The sequence below is a fragment of the Aedes aegypti genome, chromosome 3 (assembly GCF_002204515.2).
Source record: "Aedes aegypti strain LVP_AGWG chromosome 3, AaegL5.0 Primary Assembly, whole genome shotgun sequence".
In the NCBI taxonomy this organism is placed as follows: domain Eukaryota; kingdom Metazoa; phylum Arthropoda; class Insecta; order Diptera; family Culicidae; genus Aedes; species Aedes aegypti.
Genome location: NC_035109.1, coordinates 30,498,406 through 30,516,452, shown reverse-complemented (window position 1 = coordinate 30,516,452; position 18,047 = coordinate 30,498,406). Strand labels below are relative to the sequence as shown.

Here is an 18,047-nt window from a genome sequence, read left to right as displayed (position 1 = left end):
TTCGGGGTAATGGTACATTTGGGGTCATGTTATTCGGGGATATGGCATTAGGGGTAATGGCATTCAGAGTAATGGGGTAGAATAAAAAAAGCGAATTAGCGAGCTAGTGGTTACGTGGATGGCGTATCTTGTTGCAAATATCGCCATTTTGGTGCATCCAGGTGCGAATATCTTTGCGTACAAAGTATTATGCATTGCTGGAAAAATTTTGATTTCGGGAAAATTCAGAGTTACTGATCGCTAAATTTTCCATCAGAATCATCATAGTCACCGATGACTAAAAATGTAACGTTTTTGTTTTTGCTGAATGAGCTGTCACAAATTATTCAATAGCTTCGACGAATTTCGCGCGAAACCTCGTCGGAATACTTCAAAAAATTATTGAACCATTGATAAATTAATCCCTACATTTGAGACGCATAGATGGGAATCGCATATGTTCAAATCTAGAGCATCTGAGCAATCGAAGAAAAAAGACCCGTAGCATATTGAATTACAGCTATATTGCTTCTAACATTTCTATGGATCCATCACATAAATTAAAATGATGTGCATTTTAGATATCTGGTATTTAACAATAGGAACCAAGTACCGCAATCTTAAGCCCCGTCTTACATGAAATTCGCGAATGGGTGGGGATTAATTGTGTTGCACCATGTGCATAAGGACCCGTCGCTTACGAAATTTTAGATTCTTAGACTTTGTAATTTGTAACATTGATGAGCCCTTACAGTTAGAATTACAATGAACGTATGCTAACCAAAATATATTGGACAAAATGATGAGCCACACTTCAGCTAACATATCGTTATGCTGCACGGTGTACTACATTAAGAAGGTGATATATTCCGAAAACTGTCAGCTACTTGACAACGTCATTCCTATCCACCTCGAACAAATTTGCGAAAAAAATGATCTAGTGGTCCTGAAGGTATATGGTACGATGGGAGTGACGTCAAACTTGATATTTATATCAGTAAAGAGCCTGCCTTGTTAATTTTTATGCCGTGGTTATGCTGTAAATCTGTGATGTCAATTGAATCATGTTAGAAATTTCAATGCTTACTTTGGTTCATTTGCTCTATGCGGGGATTGCTCACTGCGCATTATTTCCGCGAGGAAATCCAAATTTTTAATTTTACCCGCAAAAATGTTCCAACAGGAATTCGAAATTTAAATGTCAATGAAGACTTGTCAAACACTTTTTTTACACACGCTGAAAATGGCTCATCCAAAAACGTTACCGTCCACGAAAATTTGGCTTCATTTGAAATAGCATATTGTCTGAATACACGAGTGTCAGTTGCAATTTTCATGTTTCGCATAAAGTATCTTCTTCTTTCTGGCGTTACGTCCCGACTAGGACAGAGCCTGCTTCTCAGCTTAGTGTTCTTATGAGCACTTGCACAGCTATTAACTGAGAGCTTTCTTTGCCAATTGACCATTTTTTGCATTCGTCTATCGTGTGGCAGGCACGACCCTCAGCTTGGTCTTGCTGAATAGCTGCGCGTTTACCGCTACGGCTATCTGGGCCCCATAAAGTATGCTTTACACATTACATTAGTTTCCCACACATTCAGTCAATTTTGCATTCGTTACCCAAATCTGTATAAACTCAACACATGACATCAGATTTAGTCTCTTTCTGTTTTAGTGGTTTTAGTCGCTTTGTCCTGGGAGTCGCGAAAATCACTACACTAAAGGCCCAAACGTAATGACAGCGGAACGGCAACGGAAAGCGGAACCGGTTCGCCAGCATGATCTATAACATGCTAGTCGACTGAGTGTTGGTTCAATTTCATTCGTTGTCAGCTCAGTCAAGATGGTGTGATTCGTTCTGGCGAACCGGTTCCGCATTCCGTTGCCGTTCCGCTATCATTGCGTTTGGGCCTTAATGCTTTTTTTCACGGTAGGTACATACCGCTTAGAAAAAATCGTGTTTTTACCGTTTTTAAGCGTGTTGATTCCGAAATCCGTGTAAAAAGAACCGTGTTGATTGTTGATTCTGAAATCCGTATTTAAAAGAATACTGAAAACGGCTCTTCATATTTTATCCAATATCCATGTCGTAAAACAATATTTCGTTCAATTCTGCACGCAGTTGCTGAAAATTGATTAGTATTACGAAACTGGTCGTTTGCTCTACGAAATTATTCATTGTTTTCTGTAACGAATTGGTTTCGTTGACACATTTCGTATAAAAAACAACATTTATCCCAGTGAATCGTATTTTTACAGCAAACTAATACAAAACCATCAGGTTTCTATGCATGATAAGAATACGTTATGCATACACTGATAAAAAAGACAAAGTAACGCTGTATTGTATAGTAGTGTACAATAATTGTAAATAATTGTTAATTTATAGTATGAATTTTGATACGAAGCTGGTTACATACATGGTACGAAACTGTTTCGTTAAAGAAAACAACAAATTATTTCATAGACAAAACGAACAATTTCGTTATAAAAAAAGGAGTTCAGGAAAAAAAAAGTTGCTGAATGACATTGTTTACAACATGAGTCGTACATTGCCTTCGCGAGTCTCTCTCAGGTCATAACCACCGTTTTCTCGTTCTAAAAAAGAAACATGTTCTGCAAAAATCAAGTGATAAAATGGTTTGAATTTTACCCTTGATACAGTCAGCGTTACTATGTCTTTCTTATCAGTGTATGCATAACGTATTCTTGTCATGCATAACCACCTGATGGTTTTGTATTAGTTTGCTGTAAAAATAGTGGTCCAGAGTTTTTGGCCCAAAGTCACGATGGTTCTTCGAACTATTGAATCGCGTTCCTGATCTAACAGCAAGGTCCATAAGGTTTCGATCTATTTCGTCGCAATCGCTATTATTCGTCGTATAAAACTTGAAATGTTCCACTACGGTTTTCATTTTCCAAGTGTAATTTTGTGAAAGCTGATATGGTTCGTTCACTTGTACACCAAAAATGCAAAAAATGCTGTGTTTTGAAAAATAACTTCAGTTACATTATCTACTCTGCACTTTTTCACCAAAATCTTTTTAATTTCAAGAAATTTCCTCAACGACCACAAATAATTGAGAATGTAAACAAAGTTTTCAATCCGTCGGACTGAGAAAAAAATGTGCGTGATGGATTCTACCCTATTTTACCGAATACCATTTCCCCGAATGCCATCACCCCGAATGTACCATTACCCCGAATGCTATTTCCCCAATTTTAAAATAATCTTGACGTGATGACATTGATGACATTTCCGCATGATATTGGAATTCGGGGTAATGTCATTCGGGGATTAGGAATTCTGAGTAATGGGATTGAATCTCTAAAGTGTTGTATTGACCAATCACTATATCGCAACATGCCGTTAGTTGTGACACGAATCAAAACTTTTACTCCGGATAATCAAATCGCTATAAGAAAATATATAATTTTATTTATACGATACGGTGAAAAAGAACTAATTTATATGATACGGTGGCGCAGCCAGAAATTATTTCTAGGAACATTAGGGGTCTTGAGAAGAACAAAAAAAATCACCTCATCTTATCTTTCAAAACCTTCCTTTATAGCAAAAAATTTCAAAATCTTGAGAAGGTTCGTGTTCTCAGATAATATTCAGAATGTTTGGAAAGGTTTATGTAATTTTTTCCATATTCTAGCTCATGATCCTGCCCACCTACAACGTTCGTATATTTTAAGTTGTCTAGAATAGAATCTAAAATTGATGAAAAGAACAGTCAGCCCTCCATAAGTCGATATTGGAAAGATCATATTATGACATACAAAAACAGTGCAACTGCGGTTCAAAGGACCATCGAGGTAGCCGCGAAAACCAAATTTTACAATGATTCTTTAATTGGAAGTCGAGATACGGAATATCGCATTATGAAATGTTTACTGAACTCAAATTAACATGTACAGTAGGATTGTACTACTTTTCCCCGAGTTTCGTTCCCCGGAATGTGATTTCCCCGGATGCAGTTTCCCCGAAACGTAGTTAAATGTTATATTTCGCATAGCATAAATCCTAATTTTATGTTGTTATTCTTCACTATCTTACTAATACAAGAGCTTTGATACTTTCACTAATTTCCATCAATCTCCAATATAATGCCACTTTAGTGATTTATCCATCTGTGGCAAAATTTTGCTAAGTTTGCTAAGTTTTCCATATTCACCTCATTGAAATTGGGCACCAGATTCAAATGCCGTTTGTTTCCTCTTATGACTTTTCATGAAATTTTGTATAACATTAGAACTGACAAGTTTTTGTACATTGACACATGTCTTTTCCAACGAATATTTTAAAATATGTGTGTAATTCTGTTTTGAATATTTTAAAATATTTGTGTAATTCCTGCATTATAATTGCTCCAATGATTTACAAAATGTATTCAATTGGACTCTGAAGCACAACCTGAAATCAAACCTGAATAAAACTCACGCTATGTTCATGACCACAAATGCCATTTTCAATCAGCCCATATTAGTGTAAATTAAACCAAACTAAATTTGTTCAATCGGCATCTAGTTTAGGTTATACAATTCAACCAACTTTAGATTGATTTAGATGCATCCATATCTGGGAGGGAGGCACAGATACTACACACGAAATTTGATATAAATTTTTTTCAAACTGCAAGATAACTCCAGTTTGTCAACGACAATCAAGGCAGGCTTGGTGAAAATCACTAGTTTTCATTTGTTGTGTACCTTCGATCTTTCTGGACAAACATTGAAAAAGGGCTACAGTTTTCGATGCGTTTAATTTTCAGTTTTTATTGAAAACAATAAAAGACCTCATTGCAATACGTTATATTGAATTAGAATAAACGGTGCTCTCGTGGCGTTACTTTTCAATTGGCACGAATTGATTTTTATTCGATTTTTGCTACTTTTGATGAAATGTAAAAATCTGAGAGAGAGGAGACAGCTCACTGACAACTGGCTTGTTTTCTTGGCTTCTTTGATTTCTTCTTCTCATGTTTGGGTTGTGCACAATGGTTCAGAGAGCACAAACTGGGTGAAAACCATTTTCACATCCCATTTGATATCAAAAAGATCATAAAATTTAAAATTTTCAATAGCAATTGGAGTCCAATCGACAATATTTAAATATTCAACTATTTTATATACGATAGCACAGGAAAATAACCTAAATTTTCAATTACATCCAATTTTAGTTTGGTTAAATTTTGACGGTTTTTCACGTTCTGCCCTTCGAATGTGCGGTTTTCCAGTGACAGTTGATGACAGGTTCCCATGACTTTTGGGAGCTCGCAATCTAAGCCAGCTGTCTCCTCTCTCTCAGGTAAAAATATGCTTTGGCTAATTACGCGCTTTTATCATGTTTGTCCATTGTTTAAGATCCGGGCTCACAGTGACAGTTCGTGACAGCGAAATCTCGGCTCACTGTGACGCAGAGAAATTTTGCATTGGTTTCTCCCTCCCAACAACAGTGTGGTAAAATATACGGGAAGTTAAGACCTTTTCAAATAAAAACCTGTTTCTCACCAGTGGAAATTAAATTGAAGTTTTCGAAATACTAATCTTTCCCCACAGAGTCTACAAATCAACCAATAAATAAAAAGAATGGTTTGTATGTCACGAAATGCCTCAAGACCGGATGATCGGATTTTTTAAACCCCTCCTACTGTTGGGTTCCGCCCACTTGTTTGTGTGAAGTAAAAGTTTAAGAAATTTACTAGAGAAGTCAAAAATCGAGAGAATACAAAACTGTCAGTTTATATTAATGTTTTTCATCGCGTTTTTGAACGGCCTACTACGTTGAAATACAACGTTTGCCGGTACAACTTGTTTTCTATGTAATATTGCTGGTTGCATTTGAGAGGCAAATGTTGAGTAAACGTCCTCCAAATGCGGTAACACAAAATAATTAAAGGACACCTAGCAACGATTACATAAATCACCATCGCCCGAGCAAGAAAAATCTATCTTTGACATCGCATTTTTTGTTGCTTACCGCGTTTCGTGCAAATATCAAATGCACACAGCAATAACTATCATACAATATGATATGATGAGCTTCGCTTCTTTCATGTACCATACTGTAAACCACGTTGCAGTAGAATCAAAGACAAAATAAAGACCTTGCAGTTGCCCAAAATTTTATGGCTCCTAAGGTAATCTAGAATGCCGTGAAAAGTGTACCGCGATCTGTCAAACTTGGGTACCTTTTGCACTACCGAGGGACCAAATGCAGTACTAGAAGTGGTACCCAATCTGAGCCCGAGTGGGACGGACCTGGTAGAATTGCACATCAAAACGTTTACTTTGTGTATGCCTTAAGGTTTCTGAACAACTTTGCTATAAAACGAAACATGATAGATAGTAAGGATCACGAGATATTTCATCGTAAATATTATAGGTTTCAGGAGATGCTAAAGTTTTCCGGGTGTTGCAATACTTGGTGAAACGATTCAATACTTAAGCCTAATTTGCTACTGAAAAGGAATTGCTAAAGAAATTTCTCGCCGATTCTTTGCAGAAATTTTCTACAGTGACTCCCGTTTGAACTGACATCTCTTTTCAACTGTGTACTGCGATCAGAAAAAAGCGCTTTCTTGATCGCTTACTTGCAGGAATTGTCCATGCATCAAGATAGGCCAAGAAATAACTTGTCAGCAGCGAATCAGGCTTTATGGTGGGTAGAGTACAAAGTCTTTACCATGAAATCACTCTCATCTTCAGAAACAAACTCGCAGGTCGCACAAGTCCATGTAGAGGACCGCAGTTTGGTAATCAGTGATCTGATGAAAATTTAATTTATCAATTGTAAGATATATGATCAATCATACACTATCGCTTTTACGTATTGACACTAGTTAATCAAACTTTTAGGAGAAACCATCCAAACTGCACTTGTTGCTACAGTTCTGACAAGTCACGTTTTCACCATTCAATTCGTTCACCTGAACACTCTCAACCGAAGCAAAAACTGTCCCCTCAGGTTAAATTACTCTCCCAAGTCACGCGTCGCGTGCTTCCGTTTAAATTACCGAAGGAAAAAAAGAAGTCTATTTTTAACAACTCTCAATTTTGTTTTACCTCAATCTGCTAAAACAATCTGCACATCAGCTGGCTCCGGAGCAAAACAAACTGCACTACTCGTAACACAATCACCAACCGGCCGTCACCGAAATTCAGCAGTCTGCCATCAAGACGTGCTTTTGGCGAATAAAATGCACTTAATTCATTCGGTTTCTTCTTACAAAAACTCGCACCTCGAAAAACACTACGATGCACAGTAGAGCACTTCACTCCGTTACTCGAAAAGCTCGTCAAAGAACTCGTTCAACTAGCCGCACGGACACAAAGTAGGCGCGATAAGAACCACTTCTGCCTGAAGCGGAGCAGTCTGGGATAGTATTCGCACAGTTGCACCGGCCTGCTTCTCGATGGGGTTTACTGCGACTTCACCAAACTACGAAAAAAAAAACCTATCAATTCGATTCGTTTATCACCAACGGACGAACGTGATCAAACACTCTCGACTGATCTCCGGCAGGCACCTGGATAAAGTCACAACCGGCTAATCGGCGGCCAAGTCGTGGAGTGCGCGAACTCGTGCAAGATAGCTTCCTGTCCCAAGTGTCGCCTCTCTCTCTGTTGAGACCCGTGCGCGAATGCTGAAACGTGTTTTCGCGGCAGAAACTGGCCCGTAACTGGTGATGATCGCCACTAACCAACCGCTTGTCTGTCACGGAACGGCTTGCTAATTTGCCAATCAGCGGTATATTGGCTTTGTCAAGGCACCACTCTCTAGTGACAACTTCTGGTCGCCGCCGCCTTCGACGACGACACTCAACTTTCGGTGTTAAGTCTGTTTGCGCTGGGATTCGGCTCAGCTCAGTGATACTCGAATGAGAAAACGGTGATCCTTGTCACCAAAAGCAACCGGGGTGAGGAAGTGATCGAACCAGAAACGAGTTGGACCGATGCAAAACTCGATATGAAACCGTTGACGTCGTCTTTGAGAGTCAAACGCGTGCAATCATTCCGAAACTACAGATGATCGAACACTGAATCCAAACGGTCGAGGAGCAGTTCCATTTCAAACTAGCGCCAATCGCAAGTTTGCCGATTGAAGACGACTAGTGCTGTCTTGCGATTAGAAGCTTGCGTAGTTCTTCCGAGTCGATTGAGTTGAGAGCTTTGCGCGCCGGCAGAGAAGGGGTGAGAACGGGAGAGTATCGTCGACTCAGGATGACGCTCTTCCAATCGCCACCAGGATCAAACGGAACGAGACAAAAAGTTGTTTTGCAGTATGTAGTTTGAAAAAGTCGTTGGCACCTAATAAGACGTCAATCAGACACCAAGAAACAATGACCCTCTCCCTGCAAGTGACAGGTTAACAAGCATTTATTATCGGCCATGACTTGTTTCTTCTAGGAAGCACCGAAGAGATATGGCGCACAGCTACCTGTCTCCGGGTTATGGTCACTTGGATGGTTTTCTTATCACGCTCATCGTGGTCGGACTCTGATGATCCTTTATCTCCTCTCTTTGGTGCTTCGATGCGCTCTAGTGAGGTAATATGTTTACATACAACAGTGGTCACTAAACTGCGGCCCTCGTGAAGATTTTGTGCGGCCCGCGAAAACATTTTGAATGTTAATGTGAAGTGGCCCGCGTGTTACATAAAAGAAATAACGAGGCTTATATTCTTTTGTCTTTGCAACTGTGTTTCGAAAGTTGATCATTATTATACGAAAATTTTTACTGTATGATATCATTAGGAATTTATGGAATATCGACTGTATTTATCAGCTCAGGAATAACCATTTAAGTGATAGAAGCTCCTATTCGATGCAAAACTGAGGCGGTTTCGAGGTTTTTCTGAGAAGTGCTGATACTGATACTGCTGATACTCATTCTCTCTTGCTTCTATGCTCACCCTTACTGACACTTTGAGATAACTCTTAAGTGACTCGTCCAACCAAAACAGGCCTGGCAGAGTTGTGATTGCACTCTTTTTTGATGGAATTTTCCTCTTTTGTGTTATGTGTCGCGTCTTCCTCGCTCATTTTTTCTTGCCTCTCTGGTCAGTATATTTTCGCTCCTTTACAAAGAGGCAAAGCTAGTCTTGAGCATGATTTCGAACTCTGGTGATGCTGCGGAGTATTATCAAGCCTGGCGATAACTAGAAATGACGGATTTCACGCCAACTCGACACGCGATTGGCAGCACCCCTTCAGAATTCAATGAAACTTTCTGGATGTCAAAAGTATGTGAAACAAAGATACTTTGCGTACTTTGTTTTTTCAAAATCGATCTAGACTAACATTTGGAAAGGGTCAAAGTTTTTTTTACTTTTTTTATAAACCCGTATAACTCAAAAACGGTAAGACCTACAAAAAAGTGTTGTATGGAGGACTGTCGTGAAATTTCCTGACGTTTTAGAGAAAAATATTGAAAAAATAAAAACACATTTTCTACACTGAAAAAAAAAATATTCAAAACTTTAAAGTCGACTTAAAAAAAACGGCTTCAGATTTTGATCATCCTTAAGCAAAAAGTTTCGCAATTAAATTTACTAAAAGTCGTCCATACATTGCAAATTGGGCATATTTAAGAGAAAAAAAGTTTTTCTAACATCGAATTTTTTAAGTCCCAAAGTTTTTTTTCACTTTTTTTATAAACCCGTATAACTCGAAAACGGCAAGACCTACAAAAAAGTGTTGTAGGGGGGAATGTCGTGAAATTTCCTGAAGTTGGAGAAAAAAATATTGAAAAAAATAAAAACACATTTTCTACACTGAAAAAAAAAAATATTCAAAACTTTAAAGTCGATTTAAAAAAAAACGGCCATTTCAGATTTTGATCGTCCTTAAGCAAAAAGTTTCGTAATTAAATTTACTAAAAGTCGTCCATACATTGCAAACTGGGCATATTTTAGAGAAAAAGTAAGAGGTTGTTTCCGAGATACGACCGCCAAGTTGACGTTGGATAACGTTAGCTTCTTCTATTTCCTGATTTAGGACCGTCACGAACTTATGAAAGATTTACCTAGAAATCTAAAAATCTAATCAATTTTCAAACTATTTGTTGCATGTCAATTCTGATCTATTATGGATATTGAGTGTTATTATTTGGTTGGTTCGGTTAACACTTCAACACCGATAGAACCGGTCGATGGAAGAAGAAGCATGGGCGGTAACTTTTGCTCTCCAAATAAACAGAGAAAGAGTTTTGGGTGATCTGTTTGTAGTATGAAAATGATGTCCGTAATAGGGACTGCATCACCAAACTCGCAACTAATCAATGATCATGACTGCGATAATTGACAAGAAAATTATGAATGAAATGGATCACTTGGGAAATGCGACCGTTCCTTATGAATAATCCCAGAGATAATCATATTCTTTAGTCCTTACATTTAATAGATGGAAATAATATCCTTAGGGGCCATCCATTTATTACATAAAGGTTCATGGGGGGAGGGGGTTTCAGATTTCTCACGCGCCATACAATTTATATTTTAATTTATTTTTATTTCTATACAAAAATCAAAGGGGGCTGTGTACAAGACCCGATTGCATGACGTTAACTACGCTGCGTCCTCGGAAACAGCCTCAAATTGCCGTATTGTCAATTATTCGTAATAAATCAATTATTGTATGATGCTATGAGATGAATTAAGAGATTATAGCAAGTATGTGGTAAATACATTAGGGAATATTATACAAATAACTCTTTAAAACACATTTGTTGGCTCCGGAAAGGGCCGATTGAATTGTTGAATTTGCGTAACACGGACACATTTTGGCGGCTTTGGTCGATTTTCTTCAGCCATCTCGAACAAATTAAAGAATATTACACAATCAACTCTTTAAAACACATTTGTTGGCTAAGAAAAGTGCCGATTGAATTGTTGAATTTGCGTGACACAGACACACTTTGACGGCCCACTGGTTGCAATCCTCCTCGCCCGATGAGATTTGCGGTGCGGATGATGATGTGTGCTTCAACAAGCGGCTTTGGTCGATTTTCTTCAGCCATCTCGTACAAATTAGGGAATATTACACGGACGGTGACGGCTGTGCCGCTCGATCTAATGAACCAGAATGACCGCGCTAGCCTCCCGCATGGCAATGACAGCGGAGCACTGGCTGGTAGCGACGATTTCTGGCCGAAAACGATTATGCTGGCTGGTGCACTCAAATGAGCGGCTTCAGTTGCTGCGGCTCCGAAATGCGTGGTTCTTCGGTTCTAATGCGTGTTGTATTCGCGTCCTATTGAAAACTGAACTGAGGACGCGAATGACTCTCGAAATTTGCTCGCCGACCGTGTTCACAGTCTGACGGCAAAAAGAAGAATGAGGGAAGAAGCAGGATGCGGTGCGCTTTTATAGTGGGAAGCGGAACCGAAAAATGTGCTTGAACGTGATTGGTTAGATAAGAAAGGGGTCAACGTTTTACGATATTTCAATAGTTTGTTGCTAATAATCAATAGTGTCCTCCATTTGAATCGACGCGTAGATAAATTTCCAATCGATTCATGGATAAATATTGAAAATCTATCGATAAATGACTGAATTATTAGCGGTCAAAACCTGACCATTTTTCGTTACATGCTCAATTTTTCGTTTTTCTGAATTGTACCCCCATATGTTGCCGTAAGACGTTATCCAACGTCAAAAAGTTTTTCTAACTTCGAATTTTTTAAGTCCAAAAGAATTTTTTTTTCAAAGATTTTGTTTTAAACTGTCAAATATGATCGTGTTTTCAAGTGATAAATGAGTTTGAATCAGAAAATAAATTGTATTTTTTATTGAGAATAGTTGAAAAACGGATTTATACAGTGATTATCTATCTATCTATATAAATAAAAATGGAATGGTGTTTGTATGTCACGAAATGGCTAACGAACGGGTCAGCGGATTTGGATGATTCCTTCTCCATTTTGTTCGTCAAGGGTTCCGACGGGTTTGTGTGTAATAAAAGTTTCAGGATATTTACCGGGAAAGTCGGAAAAACGAGAGTGAACGGAACTGTCATTTCGTATGGGACGATTCGTAGCGGTTTTCAACAGCCTACTTGATGGCAAGACGAAGTTTGCCGGGACCACTAGTGTTTTATAAATAAAGGCAATCAATAGACTTCGCCTCTGCCTATGAGGAAATCAACTCCGTCTAACAATCCGACGGATTTTTATGGTTCGAAAGGTATCACAACAGTATTGCAAACATTGAAAAGTAACAACCTTATCCATATCCCATTAAATTCTATTCTAGAAAAAGTGTTGTGAAAAAAAAACTTACTAAACGTACCTGCCTTAAACGCCAGATGAATAAGAAATAATGAATATGTTTGTATTGTTATCTACCTAACAAAAGTTGATAAGCTCATAACTCATGATTTTATTTGCAAATAACAGTCTTCTTTTTCACGAAACAAAAAAGACAAAAAAGCGTCAAGGACGAAGGTTAAATACTGGTATATAGCGATTTTTATGAAAATTATAACGCTGCTCAAGGATATCACTGGAATAATTCCCAAGCAACGATACACCAATTCTAGATTTACCATAAAAAATATAATAAATTGGAAAATGTTAGTTTTATTATAATATCAGACCCATGACACAGTAGCAGTTCAGCTATTTATTTCAAAATTGATACATTTTGTTAAACAAATCAAAAGTTATTTTTAAGTCAGATGGAGCTGCAGCTCACTATAAAAATAAAAAAAATTGTCAGCTTATGTAATTTCAAGAAAATACATGGATTGGAAGCAGAGTGGCACTTTTTTGCCACATCCCACGGCAAATGCCCCTGTGACGCTATTGGTGGCACTCTCAAGCGAATGGCAAAAAGAGCAAGTCTTGCAAAATACTATGGAAACACAATCGCAACTCCGCGAGAACTATTCGACTGGGCAGTGAAACAAACTGATACATGTATCACCAAATTAAATTTCTGTTATAAATCTAATGAACAATATGTTAAAATGTCAGAGGAATTGGTGGAATTGTTTGATAAGGTTAAAAGGTTTTATTTCTAAAACGTCAGGAAATTTCACGACAGTCCTCCATACAACACTTTTTTGTAGGTCATACCGTTTTCAAGTTATACGGGTTTATAAAAAATGTAAAAAAAACTTTGACCCTTTCCAAATGTTAGTCTAGATCGATTTTGAAAAAAACAAAGTATGTAAAGTATCTTAGTTTCACATAGTCTTCACACCCAGAAAGTTTTATTGAATTCTGAAGGGGTGCTGCCAATCCCTTTGTCGAGTTGGCGTGAAATCCGTCAAATATGTCTGAGACCCTATCTCTTGAATCTATCTTGAATCAGAAAATCTTAGATAAGCCAGCAAATCTTCGCACCGGTTTATTGATATAATTTTAGCTCCTTTGAAGCAGTGTAATCTTCAATATTCATAAGCATCCAAATTTAATAAGGATTTCAGGAAGCGTGAACATATCTCCAACACGTATTTATTTGGAGTCTGATTTTTTATGAGATAATACTTTCTATATTGTTTTGGTCAAGACCTTCTTCTACAAGAGATTCCCGTTCCGTGATTCAGTTCCATGTTAATAGAAAAAGATTCATATATTTAGCATTCCCATTGAATTTTTTTTTGAATAAATTCTCAAATACGTTGTGGCCCGCGCTTTGTTTTGAAAACACCTAAGTGGCCCGCATTGACTGTTTAACGATAAACTTACGACGATCGACGCGCCACCATATTTCATATAACGGAGGTTATTAGAACTAACTTGGAGGTGATGATTTGGAGGCTATTTGGCAATTTGGAGGTTATTTCACCTCCAAACACTAGCGATTTTGCGGTAAGATGTTGACGTTTGATCACGAATAAACATATAAGCTGAGGACCACTGACATACAACGACAAGAAACATTGTAAGAGTTTGTTTAACCCGTGAATAGCCAGGACGATCTTATCTTGCTAAAAATGCTATGATTTGTTGGCTTCCAAATATTTTGAGATTCATTTTTCCTTTTTTTTTCTTTTCTTTGTTCAATGCTTTATAAATTTGTTTATCATAAACGGTTTCTTTAATCATCGAGAAGCAATATATAAATATTCATAATAATCCATTGAAGTTTTGACCTCAGAGTAATCCTTAGGCTTGTAAGTTTGTCAGTAAGTTATTAAGCTGACACGATGAGATAGATCCGAATTTTCGAGGTACCTGCGCAAAATTTCTTTGCACCGCTGCTGTTCTTCCGACTTCATCTGCACATTGATTGCAAACCTTACTGTAAAACTTACACAGCGTTACAGTTATAGCCATTTAAAAGTGGTGCAATTTGATTCAGTACACCCTTTATAGTAATCAAAAAACCTGAGAAAAACTAGAACGCTATTGGAATACTTATTCTATAGTCTGGCCATCCAAACTACTCTGAAGTTATGGCCTTCAAGACCTAAATGTTCAACTGTACATAACTCCATTTGGAGTTCCAGTTTCGGCTAGAGATGTAACTTCGGTTCCTATATTGGCCAATCGCATTGATTTTTCATGGGAATGGCCAAATTGGGAGTACACTGGCCAAATTAGGTGTATGGGAGTTAAAATTATAAGGAAAATGAAGTTTTTCTTATGTTTTGAATAAATTTGGAAGAGTAAATGAATGTAGCTCTATCATGTGAATGTGATCAACTAAACACAAAAGGTTTCATGCTAATGGGCTATGTAAAACGGTGTATAATCCCCTATGGCTACAACTGGCGTATGGCCAAAACAGGAGCTTCTACCCTAGAACCGTTTTTAAGATACAGTCAAATTTTAAATTTTGTGATTTTTTAAATGCTAATATTCCTGGATCAAGTGCACCGATTTATAATCTTTTTCTCCAAATTTGCTTTCGATCTTTAGAACATTATTTTTTCATCGGAATCACTTTTTAGTTCTTCCAGTGGTCATTCATAAATTCACATTCAAGGGGTCATTCACAAATTACGTAAGACGATTTTTAAAATTTTTCCCTCCTATGCAATTTGTTTTCCAAACAAATCTGCATTTTATCCCATAGAGTGTAAAAAAAACTCCAAATCCCCTTCCCATCATGAGTCCTTACGTAATTTGTGGATGGACCCAAAGGGGCCTGCATATTAATTACGTAATGAAAGTTTCGTGTATTTTTAATGCATATTTTTCACTAATTCGCATATTTATCTCAGTCGCCATCTGTTTTTCGAAGTGCCTACAATATGGCGTCGTCCATTTTGTTATGAAACGGATTGCCATTCTGTTTGACTAAAGTTGAGCAACATGGACGTTACAAATAAGTCGACTAAGTACCAACAACAATGATTAAGCCGGTTCCACATGCAGACTCGGATCCGTATCCTATTTGTCCGGAGAACTGTAGAATCTGATGTGGATAACCACCCAGCGTATGACGAGAATACAACTTTTCATCATAAAACAAGGGGGGGGGGGTGATTTGACTTTGACATTTCATGCCTACAACAAACTCTACAATGTGAAATCTTCCCAGCTACAACTTTGCCGAAGACCACATTTTGATGGGACGTAAGGATAATTTTTTATTATTGATAACAAAGTCTAAACCATGCTGAGATGATCATTCACTTAATTTCAGAGCACTGCTATTTTGCTGTAGAACATAGTAGTCTGGATTACTTTGATCTATTCTACCCGCCAGAAGCACCACTGTTGCCTGCCGGGCAGTTGCTTGAGCATGCAAAATACATACCCAGTTTATGATTATGAATAGCAATTCGTCCCCTTGATGCTATAACTAGATAACTCGAAATTTGAAATTTTTGACTTCAATACGTCAAAACATTTTTCTTAATTAGATCTCCAAAATATCCACAGGTCTTAAGTGTGTGATTCAAAATACACAAGGTAAAGATTATTTTTCAATCATAATCTCTGCGATTAATCATCACCTTATTAAACGGTCATACTTTCAAAGTTGCACATCTCAAAATTTGGTTTTCGAGTTATCTAGTTGTAGCATCAAGGGGACGAATTTATCCTGACGTCCAATCAAAATGTGGTCTTCAGCAAAATTGTAGCTGAAAGGATTTCACATGAGAAGATTGTGTTCACTTTTCCATAAAGCATTATGACGAAGAGATATAGGGCTGAACACAAAAGGATGGCGTTTTTTTCCTTAGTAATCTCCATAAAAACTTCAAATGGCCTGTAGCACAGCACAGTAAAATTTCTTCCGACTCGTTTCAAACTTTAGGTGGATGCTATTTAACATTATATAAGTCGTTTGAGCATGGGGCGCCAAAATTTCAAAATTTGCATCACATTAATAACCATTCGTAGCACCTACTTCCAGCACAGTCATCCATACCGATATACCTGGAGATCATCACAGCAGACAGAATCACAAATCGACCACGTTCTGATTGATGGACGGCACTTCTCCGACCACTATCTGGTGATGGTTAAACTGCGCCTAAAACTCTCCGCCGTTAACAACGTACGGTACCAACGGCCGCTCTAGAGCGGCTCAAGCAATCGGATGTCGCAGCGGCATACGCGCAGCACCTCGAGGCTGCATTATCGGAAGAGGGTGAGCTGGGTAAAGCCCCTCTTGAGGACTGCTGAAGAACAGTGAAAGCAGCCATCAACATTGCTGCTGAGAGCAACGTCGGGTACGTGGGACGGAGTCGACGGAACGATTGGTTCGACGAGGAATGTAGGCAGAATCTGGAGGAGAAGAATGCAGCGCGTGGGTGGTCATGCTGCAGCAAGGAACTCGACAGAACGTGGAACGTTATAGACGGAAACGGCAACAGCAGACCCACCTCTTTCGGGAGAAAAAACGCCGCCTGGAGGAGATGGAACAGCTGTGCCGGTCTCAAAAAACACGTAAGTTCTATCAGAAACTCAACGTTGCGGGTTCGTACCGCAAGCCGAGATGTGCAGGGATAAGGATGGGAGCATTTTGACGGAGCGTGATCGAAAGGTGGAAGCAGCACTTCGACGAACACCTGAATGGCGCTGACTGAGAGCGTAGGCAATGGAGGACGGGACAACGGAGGAATTGTGATTTCTATATTCTTTATATTCAAATTCATCGAAATCCAAAAAATAAAACAAATGTAACAGCATTGAATCTTTTATTGACGATGCCTCGAAAGATCATTTAATATCCTCCAAGTGGGTCAAACGTTACACTCAGCTGGCCATTATCCTTTCTTCAACCGGTCCCCGTTTCTTCCATTCACGTTAGGTTTAGATTCGTTTTCCTCGGCCGATTGTGCCGTGGATTCCTATCGGCCGGGACATGGATCGGTGACACACATTGGCGGAATTAATGCTGCAATGTTGAAACATAATTTAAGTGAGATAGATTCACTTATCGTTTTCTTTTGGCGGTTCTGATTGTTTGTGTACTCACCCTCTCTCTTGTTAATCATATCCTCCATTGTGTTATCCGCTTCGGCTGCATTAGTGAACTGTGTCATAGCCAACAAAGCTGCAAAAAGAAGTGCGAACAACTTGAAGTTCATTTCTACGACGAATACTTTTCTAAACTTCCGTAAAGGGCAAAACCAAAAACTAACTGATGCCAGTTACGCTGAAAACGGATCCTTTTAAGGCATTTCTTCTCCCGGCAATAATCATTATTAGCGGAAAATTATGTTACTAATTGTTCTTAATTATATTATTGTTTGTTTAACAACTTTACCGTAAAAATGTACCGACAGTCATAGGAAAAGTACTAGGTAATTAGAAAAACGTAATCCAATTTCGATTTTATTGATAAACCACACGCCAACTAGCACTGCTTCAGCCATAGTTGTGATTTTGAACATCGCATCAATCATTTGTTGCAACAGTTCAGATAAGAAATTAAAATCAGAATCAGAGATGGTACCAGAAGTAGGTGAATGACCGTTGGTGAAGAAATTTTGTGTACCCGCAGCAACATTGGCACAGGTATCTCCGTTTGAATAGGGTTCTAAAGCCCAGTCCCAATTTCAGTGCCATACGCTTAAGTTTAAGCCAGAAACACATGTTTACTCCATTTTTAAATGATTTTCGTTGATTCAAATCCAAATAATATGTTTCCC

General features: G+C 38.3%; 1 protein-coding gene and 1 long non-coding RNA gene across 5 annotated transcripts in view; both read right to left on the bottom strand.

Annotated features, from left to right (window-relative positions):
• Positions 1-8,123, bottom strand: part of LOC5577434 (open rectifier potassium channel protein 1) — a 132,226-nt gene extending 124,103 nt beyond the window's left edge. For 3 of the 4 annotated variants that reach the window (XM_021854465.1, XM_021854466.1, XM_021854469.1), the window contains exon 1: positions 7,054-8,123. The gene's annotated coding sequence lies outside the window, so the exon portion shown is untranslated. The remainder of the gene's footprint in view (positions 1-7,053) is intronic. The other variant, XM_021854467.1, reaches the window with a different exon arrangement.
• Positions 8,124-17,071: 8,948 nt separating this feature from the next.
• Positions 17,072-17,558, bottom strand: LOC110679007. Its single transcript, XR_002502132.1, has 2 exons — positions 17,372-17,558; positions 17,072-17,290 (listed from the first exon to the last, which is right to left on the bottom strand). It is a non-coding gene; the product is annotated as an uncharacterized LOC110679007 (long non-coding RNA).
• Positions 17,559-18,047: the final 489 nt, after the last annotated feature.